The sequence below is a fragment of the Felis catus genome, chromosome B3, assembly GCF_018350175.1.
Source record: "Felis catus isolate Fca126 chromosome B3, F.catus_Fca126_mat1.0, whole genome shotgun sequence".
Classification (NCBI taxonomy): Eukaryota; Metazoa; Chordata; class Mammalia; order Carnivora; family Felidae; genus Felis; species Felis catus.
The window spans coordinates 106341285-106355967 of NC_058373.1; the positions used below are offsets into that span (position 1 = coordinate 106341285).

Consider the following 14683-nt stretch of genomic DNA (forward strand, 5'->3'; position numbering starts at 1 on the left):
AAAGTACTTCATTATGATCAAAGAACACTAAGAACTCTGCTTTATGCCATATGGAATAAGGAAATTTAAAGTAACAACCAATTTGGTACATAACCCACGGTACCAAAATAATGCATGAATTGCATTCAATTCAAACAGCAGATTAGCACTTGTTATTTGCCAGGTGCTTTCTCATGTGGTATATATTTAGTTGTTACAGGACCCCTAAGAGGTAGATAGTGTTTACATTCATTTTCTTGATTCATTCATTCATCCAATCTCCAAACATTTACACAGTCCATACTAAGTGCCTGTCATTGTAAATACAAAGAGAGCTACCCACTAGAAACTTGAGTTTAGTAGGGGGAGATTTACACATAAATAGGTAAATGCAATCAACTGATAGATGTATGAGCAGGAAAGAGTGGATACACAGTGACTGGGGGAAGAAGAGGTTTCAGGAAAAGCTTCAGAGAATAGATGATAATTAGGTTGAGTTATGAAAAAAAGAGGATCGTGCTCGCTTCGGCAGCACATATACTGAAAAAAAGAGGATCACCAGTTTGAGCAGACAGATATGGAAACTTAATCATGGACAGGTGCAAGGGACAGTGAGACAGACTCAAGGAATAATACTGTCAGAAAATGAAGGAAACATTGCAGAGTTTCAAGGGGAGGAATAACACCTTGAGAAGTTGAATAATTTATCAAAATTTGGCTTAAGATTTCCCAGAATTGATAAAAGCCACACATTATAGCACTGAGCAAGACAAGAAAAAATCGATACCCTGACCCACATCATAGTGAAACTGCAGGGCATCAAAGACAAGAGAAAATCCTAAAAGCAGGCATAAGTAAAAGATACATTGCCTCAGAGAAACTGTTGGGCCAGCTGCAGTCTGTTAATTAACTGAAGCCAGAAGACAATGGAATAATGTCCTCAAAGGAGTGGGGGGAAAATAACTGTCATCTAGAATTTTGTACCCAGCAAGACTACTACAGGCATTTTCAACCTTGTAAGAAATGAATTTCCCAACTGCAAGCCCTGCAGAAAAAGCTACCAACGTTCATACTTCTGGAAGAAGAAAACTGAACTTAGAAGAAGCGAAATGCATGAAAGAATGCTACGTGTAAAAACTGGTAATGGCTAATTTGGGGGTTTATAAAAGAAAGGTGAAATTAAAGTAGTAGACAAAAAATAGAACATAAGGTAGGAAGGAGTGATGAAAGTGAAAGCATCCTAACTTTCTAGTACTGTTCAGGAGGACAGTAGAGATCTTTAATTTTCTTTGAGACCTTAATTTTAGACTATGAAAAGTCAAATTTGTGTGTTAAATATTTAAGGGTCACCACTAGAAATAACTAAAACATATAACTACTAAATGAGTAAAAGGTATAAACAAAGTAATCAATATATTAAATCACATTGAGGTCAGGAAAGGAAACCATGAGAAACAAAGAAGAACTGGTAAATAGAAAGCATAAAATAAAGTATTAGAAGGCATCTAAATATATCCAAATAATGCCAGCTAAAAAGATGGAAACTCTCAGATTAGATGAAAAAAATCTAGTTTAAGGATGTTTATAAAAAGAAAATCCTAAAACATACTGACACAGTAATGTAAAGAACTACATGAGGTTAATAAATTTTTGCATAGTGATTTTGCTAAACTTGTATTAATTCTAATTGTGTATTCTCTTGAATTTTCTATGCACATAATCATATTCTCTCTGAACAAATATGGTGTTATTTCTTCCCTTCCAATCTTTATACTTTTAACTCTTTACTTTGACTTACTGCACTGTCTAGGACTTTCACATACAATGTTATGTAGAAGTGGTAAAGGTTATATATTCTTTGTTTTACTCTTGAATTTAGGGGAAAGTGTGCTCAGAATTTTACATTAAATATGATGTTTGCTGTGAATATTTTAGCTGTCTTTTATCAGATTAAGGCAAGTTCCTTCTATCCCTAGTTTTTTTTCAGTTTTTGTCTTGAACAGGTATTGAATCCTATCAACTGCTTCTACTGAAGTTACTGAAATGATCAGAGATTTTTGTCCTTAATTCAGCTAATACATAAATAAAACAGATAGCATTTTGAATGTTAAACCAACCTTGCATTCCTAGGATATACCCCATATGGCTCTGATGTGACATTCTTTTTACATATTGCTACTCAATTTGGATTCAATTTTCTAATGATTTGTGTAGACTTTTCTTATATATATTCATGAGCTCTATCCTCTACCTTTCTTTTCTTGTAATATCCTTCTTGAGTTTTTGTAATATCCTTCTTATGCTGGCCTCACAAAAGAAGCTGAAGAGTGTTACTCCCTCCCGTATTTTCTAAAAGAGTTTATGTAAGGTAGTATTATTTCTTTTTGGAATGTTTGGAAGAATTCACCAGTGAACCCATCTAGACCTGGAGGGGTTTTTTGTGAGATGCTTTTTAATTATAGATTTCCTCAGTAGATACTGGATTATTCTAATTTTTAACTTCTGCTTGTGTCAGTTTTAGTAATTTTTATTTTCCTCAAATCAATTCATTCATTTAAAATATATTGTCAAATTTATTGGTGTAAATTATTCATAACATCATAATGTTATGATTGTAATAATCTGAGAGGCTATAGCCATGTCTACTTTTTCATTTATGATATTGCTGTTTTATTTTTCTCTCATTTCTTGATCATCTTATTGGAGGTCGATCAATATTATGAATGAATTTCAAAGAATAATTTTTTCTTTTTTTTTCTTTTGTATATCTTTGCATATGCTATTTCATTGTATTCCTATTTTTATAATTATTATTTCCTTCTTTTACTTTTGTTTTTCTTTTCTTACCTCCACAAAATAGAGGCTTAGATTATTGTCAGCCTTTCTTCTTTGCTAATATATTCATATTCACTTAAAAGTATAAAATTCCCTCTAAGTACTGTTTTAGCTGCATCCTACAAGTTTTGAAACATTATATTCATCTTATTTGTCCAGTTCAAAATACTTTCTAACAGTCGTCTGTGACTTTTTTTCTTTGGTCCATTAATTATATAGAATTATAACTTTCGATGATTGTAACTATCCTATTGTTTATTTTCAGTTTAATTCATCTGTAGTCAGACAACAAACTCTGTACAATTTTAATCCATTGAAAATTTCTTGAGACTTGCATTAGAACCTGGAATATGATCTATTTTGATACATGTGTCAAGTGGACATGAATGTATATTCTGAAATGTTAAGAGTGTTCTATAAATGTCAGTTTGGTCATAGTGGTTAATAGCATTATTCAAATAATCTATCTTCCTACTAATTTTTTGGCTGTATGTCTGCCAGATATTGAAGTAAGTATATCACAACATCTAACTTTCATGTTGATTGATCTATTTTCCTTTCAATTCTCTCTATATATATACATAACTTTACATAATAAATGCTATAAATAAATATATATAAATCTTTATATATATTGAACACTTATAAATTTAGAATTATCATGTCTTACTGTTGAGTTAACCTGTTTATCATATTATGAAATGTTCCTCTTTATCTCTAGTAATACTCCTTGACTTCAAGTGTAGTTTGGCTGATATAGATATATACACAACAGCTTTCTTTTGGTTGGTGCTTGTATGATATGTCTTTTTCTGTCCTCCATTTTCAAACTATCTGTATCTTTTTATTTTCTTAAAGACAGTATATTCTTGGGCATTTTTTATTTTTTAATGTTTATTTATTTATTTGAGAGAGAAAGAGACAGACATTGAGCAGGGGAGGAGCAGAGAGAGGGGGGAAAAACAGAATCCCAAGCAGGCTCCAGGCTCTGAGCTGTTAGCACAGAGCCCCATGTGGGGCTCGAACTCATGATCCACAAGATCATGACCTGAGGCAAAGTCAGACACTTAGCCTAGCCGACTGAGCCACCCACGCACCCCTTGGGTCTTATTTTTAATTCAGGATAGTAATCTTTGTTTTTTTAAATTGAGTGTTAAGTCAATTTACATTTAATGTAATCATTGATATGGTTGGATTTAAGTCCATCAATCTGCTATTTATTTCTTATTTATCACGATCTTTTCCTTGCTCCTTTATTTCTCCTTTCTTGCCTTCTTTCAAAATAATCAAGCCTATTTTTTATTAATCCATTTATTTGCTACAATAATTTTCTAGTTATACTTTTTAAATACTTTGATGATTAGCTTACAGTGATAATGTTCATCCTTAACTTACTGGAGTCTATCTTATATAGTACTTTTACTGTTTCCTATGCAATAAAATAATTTTACAAGTGTAAACTCCAATTACTGCCTGCCACTTTTAAGCTCGGGTTGTCATGTTATAAACACCAAACAATGTAATAATTTTTGTTGTTCTAAAAAAGTCAATAGTATTTTACATCTTCTAACATATATACCTTTTTCAATGTTCTTCATCTCATCCTGCATTACTATATTTCCATCTGGGATCATTTTATTTCAGTCCAAAGAATTTTCTTTAGTATCTTTCAGTTCTGGTCATGGCAACCGATTCTCTCAGTTTTGTTTTTCTTACCTTATTTCACTTTCATTTTTGAATGTTAGTTTCACTGGTTAAAGAGCTCTAATTTGGCAGGTTTTTTTTTTTCTTTCAACAATTTAAAGACTTAATCCTATTGACCATTGATCACTCCTAGTTTTAGTTGAAAAGTCAGCAGTTGATCTCCTTGTTTCTTTGAAAATAATGTTTCTCATTTTTATGGCTGTTCTTAAGATTTGTATCTTTAGCTTTGGTTTTATGCAGTTTGATTATGATAAGTTCATATTTCCTATGGTGTCTACTGAACTTCTTAAATCTGTATACTGATTGGTGCCTTTTACCAATTTTGAAAAAAAAATGTCAGCCATATTTCTTTAAGTATCCCTTCTGCCTCATTTTCTCTCTTCTTTCCTACAAATCCTATCATTCATAGGTTAGCCCTTCTGACAAGTTTCTTATACTCTCTTCTTTTCATATTTTTATTCAGTTTTTTCACCATTTTGGATTTTTCCTATTGAGCTATCTCTGAGTTCACTAATTTTATCTTCTTCTGTGTCCAAAGAGCTATTAAATGTATCTAAGTTTTAACTTCAGAAATTTTATTTTTCAGTTCTCGAGAGTTCACTTGAATTTATTTTTATAAATACCCTTTCTCTGTTGAAATTCTCCATCTTTTTATCCATTTTCTTTCACATATTTATAATAGTTGTTTAAAAGATTTTATTTAATGTCAGTATCCAGATCATCTATGGGTCAGCTTCTATTGTCTTCTGTCTTTTTAAATTCCAGCATAGCTAATACATATTGTTATATTCATTTCAGGTGTACAATATAGTGATGCAACAATTCTATACAGTACTCAGTGCTCATCATGCTAAATGTACTCTTAATCTCCTATACCTATATCAGCCATCCCCTTACCCACCTTCCCTCTGGTAACCATCAGTTTATTCTCTATAGTTAAGAGTCTGTTTTTTGGTTTATCTCTTTTTTTCTTTGTTCATTTGTTTGTTTCTTAAATTCCCCATATGCATGAAGTCACATGGTATTTGTCTTTCTCTGACTTATTTCATGTAGCATTATACTCTTTAGATCCATTCCCATTGTCTCTTTTTTATGTTTCTCAGTCACATGTTCTTGCCTCTTTTACATGTCTAGTAATTTTTTATAGCATAATAGGTACTGTGTATTCAAGAACTATAAAGACAGGCAATTGATGCTATTTTCCCACAGAAAGGGCTCACCCCTTTGTCTGTTTAGCAGCTATGGTGAGGGGCTGATCACATCACTTCGATTTTATGACAGACCATAAAACAAGACTCAATACATTTTAAAAGAATAGAAATCATACAAAATGTGTTCTTCAACCACTTAGAATAAAATTAACAATCAATAAGGAAATTTGTAAATTCACAAGTCTGTGAAATTTAATCAATACACTTGTAAATAAGCAATGGGTCAAAGAATAAATCACAAGGGAAATTTAAAAATGTTTCAAAATACATGAAAATGAAACAATCAGAGGGTACAGCCAAAGTAATACTTAGAGGGACATGTATAGCTGTAAACACTCAGGACAGAAAAAAAAGAAATCAATAACCTAAACTCCTGCTTTAAGAGAACAGAAAAGAAGCACAACTTAAACCCAAAGCAAGCAGATGGAAGAAGTAATAGAAATGAGAGTGGAAATTAATGAAATAGAAAAATTAAAGAAAATCAATGAAGCCAAAAGTTGGTTCTTTAAAAGGATCAACAAAGTTGACAAACCTTTAGCTAGAATGACTGAGAAAAAACAAAGACTCAAATTACTATAACCAGCAATGAAAGAGGGGACACTGCTGCCAACCTTATAGAATTAAAAAGATTCTAGGGAAATATTATGAATAACTACAAACAAACATATTAGGTAACCTGGATGAAAATGAACAGATCTTTAGAAAAACATAAACTACCAAAACTGACTCAAGAAGAGATAGAAAATATGAATAGATTGAGATGAAAAGACATTAAATTAGTAGTATTAAAGCTTCCCATGAAGAAACGCCCAGGCCCAGATGGTTTCACTGGTGAGGATCTACCAAACATTTAAAGAATACTTAACACCAATCCTTCACAACTCTTCCAAAAAGAAGAGGAATTGAGAAAACTTTCCATCACACTCTATGACGTCACTATCACCCTGATACCAAAACCCAACAAGGGTATTGTAAGAAAAGAGAATTACAGATCAATATTCCTTATGAATACAGATGCAAAATTCCTCAATAAAATACTGCCAAACTGAAACCAGCAATATATAGAAAGGATACATCACAACTCAGTGAAATTTAAGCCAGTGTAATACACCAACCAATGTAATACATCATATTAATAGGATAAAGAACAAGACCCACGTGATCATCTCAATGCAGAAAAAACATTTGAGAAATTGATCACCTTTCATGATAAAAAACACCCAAGAAACTAGGAAAAGAAGGAAACTTCCTTAATCTGCTAAAAAGGAATCTCGAAAAAACTCATAGCTAACATGAAACTTAATGGCAAAAGACTGGAAGCTTTCTCCCTAAGATCTGGAACAAGACAAGGAAGTTTGCTCTGACAATTTCTATTCAGTATTGCACTGGAGATTCCAGAATATAACAAGGAAAAGAAAGAAAACTCATCCAGATTGGAAATGAAGTAAAACTATCTCCACAAGGAGAGCCCGGGTGGCTCAGTCGGTTAAGCATCTGATTTCAGCTCAGGTCATGATCTCTCAGTTCATGGGTTCAAGCTCTGCATTGGGCTCTGTGCTGGCAGCTTGGAGCCTGCTTTGGACTCTCTGTCTCCCTCCCTTTCTCTGCCCCTCCCCTGCTTGGACTTTCTCTCTTTAAAAAATAAATATTTAAAAAGAAACTGCATTTCTACACACTAGCAGTGAGCAACAAAGGTTAAGAAAACAGTTACATTTACAACAGCGTAAAAAATACTTAGGAATAATTTGAACAGAAGAAGTGTAAAGTTTATACTTGAAAACTATAAAACATTGTTGAATGAAATTAAAGAAGACTTAATTAAATGGAGAGACATTTTTGTTCATAGATCAAAAGGCTTAATATTGTTAAGATGGCAATATTCCCCAAATTAATCTACAGATTTAATATAAACTGTCAAAATCCAAGCTAAGTTTTTTTTTCTTTCAGAAATCAACAAACTGATCCTAAAATTCATATGGAAATGCAAGGAACCCATAACATACAACACAATCTTGAAATAGAACAGAGTTGTGGGTCTCACACATCCTGATTTCAAAACCTACTACAAAGCTACACTGATTATGACATTGTGGTACTGGCATAAGGCTAGACATGTAGGTCAATGAAATAAAATTGAAAGTCCAGAAATAAACCCTTATATATATAGTCAATTGATTAAGTGTGCCAAGACCATTCAATGGGGATAAGAACAATATTTTCAACAATAGCGCTGGGACAACTTGCTATACAAAAGAACAAAGCTGGACCCCTAACTTACATCATATACAAAAATGAACTCACAATAGATTCAAGACTTAATGTTAAGAGATAAAACTAGAAATCTCTTAGAAGAAAACAGGCATAAATTGTCACAACCTTGGATTGGGCAGAGGTTTTTAATGCCCAAGGAACAAAAGAAAACATAAATTCAAATTTTGAACAAGTTTTTTTGACTTAGAAAAAAACCACTTTTGTGCATCAAAGGATACTGTCAAGAGAGTGAAAAAAACAGTATTACCTCATACCTGTTAGAATAGTTAAAATTAAAAAAAAAAAAAACAAGAAACAGTGATGCTTGGCTGGCTTGGTCAGAAGAGCATGTGACTCGAGCCCCACATTCAGTGTAGAGATTACTTTAAAATAAATAAATAAAACTTTAAAAAAACACACACACAAGAAACAACAAGTGTTGGCAAGGATGTGGAGAAAAAGGAACCCTTATGCACTATTGGTGGAAATGCAAACTAGTGCAGCCACTGTGGAAAACAGTACGGATGGTCCTCTAAAAATAGAATTACCATATGATCCAGTAATTCCACTACTGGGTATTTACCCAAAGAATACGAAAACATTCATTCAAAAAGATATATGTGCTCCTATGTTTATTGTAGCATTATTTATAAGGCCAAGATATGGAAGCAGCCCAAGTATGCACTGATAGATGAATGGATGGAGATGCGGTGTATACATATACAATGGAATATTATTCAGTCATAAAAAAGAATGAAATCTTGTCATTTGCAACAACAGGGATGGATCTAGAGAATATAATGCTCAGTGAAATAAGTTAATCAGAGAAAGACAAATACCACATGATTTCATTTATATATGTAATTTAAGAAACAAAACTAACAAGCAAAGAAAAAAAAAGAGACAAATCAAAAAAAGGACTCTTAACTACAGAGAACAAACTGATAGTGACTGGAAGGGAGGTAGCAGGATGGGTGAAATAGGTGATGGGCACACTTAAAATAGATGAAGAGTACACTTAAAAATGAACTATTGGGGGGCGCCTGGGTGGCGCAGTCGGTTAAGCGTCCGACTTCAGCCAGGTCACGATCTCACGGTCCGGGAGTTCGAGCCCCGCGTCGGGCTCTGGGCTGATGGCTCAGAGCCTGGAGCCTGTTTCCAATTCTGTGTCTCCCTCTCTCTCTGCCCCTCCCCCGTTCATGCTCTGTCTCTCTCTGTCCCAAAAATAAATAAACGTTGAAAAAAAAAAAAAAAAAAAAAAGAACTATTGGGACCTCACCAAGATAAAAACCTTCTCCACAGTGAAGGAAACAATCAACAAAACTAAAAGGCAGCCAACAGAATGGGAGAAAATACCTGCAAATGACATATTGGATAAAGAGTTAGTATCCAAAATCTATAAAGAATTTGTCAAACTCAACACGCAAAACCAAATAATCCAGTGGGCAGAAGACCACTGGGCAGAAATGGGCAGAAGACGTGAATAGACACTTTTGCAAAGAAGACATCCAGATGGCTAACAGACACATGAAAAGATACTCAACATCACTCCTCATCAGGGAAATACAAATCAAAACCACAATGAGATACCACCTCACACTTATCAGAATGGCTAACATTAACAACTCAGGAAAAAAACAGATGTTGGCAAGGATGTGGAGAAAGGGGAACACTTTTGCACTGTTGGAGAAAGAAGAATATTTTGCACTGTTGGTGGGAATGCAAATTGGTGCAGCTACTCTGAAAAAAGGTATTGAGATTCCTCAAAAACTTAATAATAGAATTACCCTATGATCCAGCAATGGCACTACTAGGTATCTATTCAAAGGATACCAAAATGCTGATTCGAAGGGGCACATGCAACCATATATACACAATGGAATATTACTTGGCCACCAAAAGGAATGAAATCTTGCCATTTGCAACAACATGGATGGAACTAGAGTGTATTACGCTAAGCAAAATAGTAAGAGAAAGACAAATATCATATGATTTCACTCATACATGGAATTTAAGAAACACAACAGATGAACATAGGGGAAGGGAAGGAAAAATAAGATGAAAACAGAGAGGGAGGCAAACCATAAGAGAATCTTAAATACAGAGAATGAGCTGAGGGTTGCTGGAGGGGAGGCTGATGGGGGGTGGGCTAAATGGGTGATGGGCATTAAAGAGAGCACTTGTGATGAGCACTGGGTGTTATATGCAAGTCATGAATCACTGGGTTCTACTCGTGAAACCAATACTACACTGTATGTTAACTTGAATTTAAACTTTAAAAAAAGAGTGTATTTGTCATGATGAATATTGAGTAATGTATAGAATTGTTTAATCACTGTATTGTACACTTGAAGTTAATACAATACTGTACGTTAACTATACTAGAATTAAAAAAAGAGATTATATATGCTTTAAAAAAAAGATTCCTCCTCCAGATGGCTACGATGCTGCATCTCGGCATGAGGCCTGGTGAACAGAGTGTGAGCTGGAATCAAGCCTCATTTGCCATGTTGGCCAGGCATTCTTACAAAGGGCACAACCTGGCAACTTTGCATGGCAGCTTGGATTGCTACTCGGCCCACCCTCCAAGCCAGCCTTGTTCTGTCTCAGCCTCTACTGACAACACAACTCTGGCTCCAGCCAAAATCGCTGTCTGGAGTTCCTTGACAACCTGAGTTTATTGCTGTCCCTTTCCTGGTCCTCTCTTCCCATCACATGTCTTAGAATTTCTATTGTTGGACATAACTTGAATTGGTTTCTCCAGTCTACACATTTCCACCAGACCTGGGGCATGACTGTATTTGCAGATTTTTTTTCTTTACTAGGGATTTGGTTGTTCAGATTTGCTTTTCGTACATCCCTGCCCTCTAACTATGGGTGGCTCCAGATTTTATTTTTCTTTTCTTGCTACCTGTTGGTCAGTGGCTAACTGTATATATAATAATGTTACCATGCATGGGAATGCAAGCTCGTGCAGCCACTCTAGAAAGCAGTATGGAGGTTCCTCAAGAAACTAAAAACAGAACTACCCTACGACCCAGCAATTGTACTACTAGGCATTTATCCAAGGGATACAGGTGTGCTGTTTTGAAGGGACACATGCACCCCCATGTTTATAGCAGCACTATCAACAATAGCCAAAGTATGGAAAAAGCCCAAATGTCCATCGATGGATGAATGGATAAAGAAGATGTGGTGTATATATACATACAATGGAGTATTACTTGGCAATCAAAAAGAATGAAATCTTGCCATTTGCAACTACGTGGATGGAACTGGAGGGTATTATGCTAAGTGAAATTAGTCAGTCATAGAAAGACAAAAATCATATGACTTCACTCCTATGAGGACTTTAAGAGACAAAACAGATGAACATAAGGGAAGGGAAACAAACATAATATAAAAACAGGGAGGGAGACAAAACAGAAGAGATTCATAAATATGGAGAACAAACTGAGGGTTACTGGAGGGGTTGTGGCAGGAGGGGATGGGCTAAATGGGGAAGGGGCACTAAGGAATCTACTCCTGAAACCACTGTTGCGCTACATGCTAACTAATTTGGATGCAAATTAAAAAAAATAATAAAACAAGTTAAAAAAAATAATGTTATCATGCACACACACACAAAATAGCTTTTCCAGAATGCCTTGCACATAGCAGTGGCAATAAGGCCAGGTTTTAGCCAATAAGATATAAAGGAAAAATCTGCTGGAGGGCTTCTGGGAAAGATTGTTTTCCTCATTAAAAAGTAGGGAGAACTCTTTTCTCACTCTGGCTTCCCCCAGCTTTCTTTGAGGATGTGATGTTTGGAACTGCTGCAGCGATCTTGTGATCATGAGGAGAAGGCCATAATAACTGTCAAGAGTATAGTGCCCTAATATTGTGGATGTGTTGTGCCATCAGTGTCTCTGGAATCTCCTACTTCTAAGCTTCTTAGTAAGTGCACACCCAGTGTCCTTATGGTTCACGCTGATACTAATTCGTATTTTTCTGTCACTTGCAGCCAGAAGCATTCCTACTGACAAATCACTGACTGAGGTTCTATAAAAGGGTTACTTAACAGTGTTGTGGGGTTTTTTTTCTTTACCTATAGATTTTAGTATATGGACTCCTTGTTTCAGTGAGGAGGAACAAAACCTTCTCCATTTTCTGCACTTTCTCCAGTCTCTCCATTTTCTTCACTTTCCTCTCACCATGAATGAGTTAGCATTTTCAACTATGCTCTTTGAAGATCATCATGGACCAGTTTGACAGAAAGCTACAGCAAACAGAATAACTAAATAAATGGGTTGCTATTGCAAAAAATTTGCCTTGTACATCAATGTAAAATAAGTATTTTCAATTAACCATATGTCATAGAGGGAGATTCTGATGATTTTGCAAGAGTACCTTATTAGTATAAAGTCACCACACACAAAAAGTTTCCCTCTGCTGAACATGCATTAATGAACAAAGACCAGAAACTAGATTAAAAAAAGATCTAATTAAACATTTACAGCACAGCAGTAAGTTTTTGCAAACAGTTACAGTTTTTCAAACCACCCCTAACATATCTAGAAGGGAATTTTTAAAAATACTAGCCTAGGAAGCTGCTGGGGCAGCACTGAAAGTTTTTCTCAGCAAGAGGTAACCTGGATCCACAAAACTGGAGTCTCACTGCTTAAGCTTTGGAATTTCAGAGGAGGGCTCTGTGTTAGGGAAAAAATAGACAAAGCACAAGAATAATTGATTATTGTGGGGGAATAGGTACTAGAAAAAACCCACTGCAAAGTTCTGTAGCACACAGCCATAGGAGCTCAAAGGAATAAAACCACACAGACTGAAACAATATGCTTCCTAAAATGTGAACATCTCTTCTCCCTTAACTAACCTAACAATCATGTAACCTCTCTTTTTTCTTCAACATGTTGGGTGGTATCTGTGTTATAGTAAGTCTAGAAGTTTTAGGGACCAAAGAGGTATTCGTTCTTTCAGAATAGCCACGGCAGGTCCCAGGCAAAAAACTCATGTGAGGTGAATTTTAAAAGATGCTTATAATAGTGACTCTGTTGTTGTTGTTGACCTTTGCAGGAATGCTCCTGAAGTTGGTTAACTGAAGAGGTAAACAGATCTCCTTCTCAAAGGTCTACTCATCTCAGAAATACACTTGGAGACACTTCATTCAGCTTCAGTGTTCTTAGCAAAGACTTACTTTTGTGGTATAAAATATAGAGCCGTGCTCCAATTATATTCTTATTTTTCCTTTAACCTAACTGATGATGGTTTTTAAGAGCCTTGAAGGTTAGAGATACTGACTTAAAAGTAATTCAGCAAAACTGACATCTGATGTAAAACCTGAAGTTAAAAGAGATCGGACATGTGTTGACCAATCTCCTTCAACCACATGTTTTAGCAGCTCCCTGGGAGGACAGTGGTCTTTCAGCCCATTCATGTGCTTGAGGATGAAAAATATGTGCTGGTATAGGCTGAATAAGTGCGTGTATACTAAGTCATTATGCTCAAACAAAGTAAATGACATCCAATTATCATAAATAATGTCTAGTGTATTTTTGCAATCTATTTTTTAAGTTATTTATTTTTGAGAGAGAGAGAGAGAGAGAGAAATCACGAGTAGGAGAGGGACAGACAGAGAGGGAAAGAGAGAGAATCCCAATCAGGCTCCACACTGTCAGCACAGAGCCTGATGCGGGGCTCAAACCCACGAACTGTGAGATCATGACCTGAGCCGAAGTTGGACACTTAACTGAGCCACCCAGGTGCCCCTATTTGCAAGGTATTTTGAGCCATGTTAAAAGGTGTTGACTGTAATCAAGTAGTTTCCCTGGAATACTCCTAAATATCAATATGGTTATTAACCAAGTCTTCCTAAGTGATTGTCATTAAAATACAGGCCAGTTGGGCAAGTTATGCTTGCACAATATTCTTTATGCGGACTTTTCTGCCTAAGCCACCACAGAACCAGCAGCAGTGCTGGCACAGTGAATGCACATCCCTCCTCCTACCACGCCTGCAGCACTACATACTGACTCAGCCTGGGGTTGATATGCGTGGAAGTGTACATGGGGTGGAGAGAAGGCTGCTATTTAAGTTTTTATTTTTTTTTTAATTTTTAGTTTTTTAAATGTAAATTTATATTTAAGAGAGAGACAGTGCATGAGCAGGGGAGGGGCAGAGAGGGAGGGGGACAGAATCTGAAGCAGGCTCCAGGCTCTGAGCTGTCAGCACCGAGCTCGACGTGGGGCTCGAACTCACAAGCTGGTGAGATCACGACCTGAGCTGAAGTCGGAAGCCTAACCAACTGGGCAACCCAGGCGCTCCTGTTATTTAAGTTTTTAAAGCGATGTTTGTCCTGCAAAGACACATGTCAAAGAGTCAAATTTTTGAAAAGAAAAGGAGACAATGCCCAACGTCAAAGTTGCCCCTCTTTGGACATCCTTCTTTATATAGTATACAGATTTGTGGAGGATTCTTATTTCCTATTTTTAACCATTGTTAAAGACAAACCATCAGGAGTTTGTGGGAAAAAAAGTCCTTCTTTTTCCTCCTTTTGCAACTGTCAGATAACACAGAATCAAGATTATACATAACTCATACATAAATCAAAGAGCAGAGAAACATTCCACTCCCAGAAGAATAAGAGTCATACAATGGGGCGCCTGGGTGGCTCAGTCAGTTAAGCGGCCGACTTCAGCTCAGGTCATGAT

The 14683-nt window shown here is 35.6% G+C and overlaps 1 protein-coding gene and 1 long non-coding RNA gene across 4 annotated transcripts in view; one reads left to right on the forward strand and one right to left on the reverse strand.

The window, feature by feature from the left end:
- The window catches only part of RTN1 (reticulon 1), a 231032-nt gene that overhangs the window by 29235 nt on the left and 187114 nt on the right, over positions 1–14683 (reverse strand). The window lies entirely within an intron of this gene.
- Positions 614–13511, forward strand: LOC109500865. 2 transcript variants are annotated; one of them, XR_006599659.1, is made up of 3 exons: positions 616–1119; positions 11765–11915; positions 13050–13511. It is a non-coding gene; the product is annotated as an uncharacterized LOC109500865 (long non-coding RNA). The 2 variants fall into 2 exon arrangements; XR_002158681.3 differs by lacking the exon at positions 11765–11915 and having other exon boundaries at positions 614–1119.